The sequence below is a fragment of the Triticum dicoccoides genome, chromosome 4B (genome assembly GCF_002162155.2).
Source record: "Triticum dicoccoides isolate Atlit2015 ecotype Zavitan chromosome 4B, WEW_v2.0, whole genome shotgun sequence".
Lineage (NCBI taxonomy): Eukaryota > Viridiplantae > Streptophyta > Magnoliopsida > Poales > Poaceae > Triticum > Triticum dicoccoides.
The window spans coordinates 6,696,447-6,697,783 of NC_041387.1; positions in this window are offsets into that span (position 1 = coordinate 6,696,447).

Below are 1,337 nucleotides of genomic sequence, written 5' to 3' on the forward strand. Positions count from 1 at the left end.
GCCACGTGCGCCGCCCTTTTCCCAACCCCGTCGCCGTCGCCCCGACCACACGTCGCCGCCTTCGGTCCGGCCGCCGGCGCCCTTTCCTCTTTTTTTTATATATGCAAAAATTTATATATGCAAAAATTTATATATGCAAGTATATATGTATTTTTTTGCATTTTTTGTGTATATGTGTTTTTATGTGTATATATGTGTACATGTTCATAGTATTTTTTTCATAAGTGTATTTTTTTTTGTTCATTACATTTTTTTCATATATATAATGTATATATGTATGTGGTAGCTATATATATGATGAATGAATGTGGCTATATATGTATGTATGAATATAATGTTCATAGCATTTTTTTGTTTATATATGTTTTTTCATATATGTATTAATTTTATATTTAGGTTGTTAGTAGATATCGATTTTAGGTTAGTGCATTTTAGGTTAGTGTAGAGGAGAAAGTAAAATAAGGAAAAGGAAGAAAAGAGGAAGAAGGAAGGAAGAAGGAAGAAGGAAGAAGAAGAAGAAAAAGAATGAGAGGAAAAAGGAAAATAAGAAGAGGAAGAAAGGAGAAAAAGAAGAGAGGAAGAAGAGGAGAAATAAATAAGAAGAGGAAAAAAGAAGAAAAAGAAGAGGAGAAGAATAAAGGAATAGAGGAGAAGAAGAAAAAATAGAAGAAAAAAAATTCTAGAGGAGAAGAAGAAAAAATAGAAGAAAAAAATTCTATTTTTCTTCTTCTCCTCTATTCCTTTCTTCTTCTCCTCTTTTTTTTTCCTTTTTTTTCTTCTTCTTCCTTCTTCCTTCTTCCTCTTTTCTTCCTTTTCCTTAATTATTTTCCTTTCTCGAGGGAGAAGAAGAAAAAGAAGAGTAGAAGAAGAAAGAAAGGAATAGAGGAGAAAGAAGAAACTTCAACACGATGGGATGGTACCGATACCCCCTCCCCGATAATATTATTTTCCCATGTATATGTATGTCGCGTCGTTGTCGATATAACCCCCTCTAGATAACTTCGACATGAGGGGCGGTCGATATATATACCCCCTCTCGACCGTGATAACTTATACAACGGCAGCACCCCCGGCCCTCGGCCCTCTCGCTCGACCAAAACTCTCGAGGACACCCAAACCCTAGAGAGAAAATGATGTTGGTCTCCTACCCCCTCCCGCCGCGCCCCTACCCGACAAATTAACTCTCTCGAGGTCACCCAAATTTACCAAGTTAAAAGAGCGTTGTCGTCGAGGCTACCCCAAACCCTTGAAGCGTTGTGTCGAGGCGACCCCAAACCCTAGAGAAGCAGCGTCGGGGCTACTAACATGATTCCTTATTGTGATTAACTAGCTAGTTC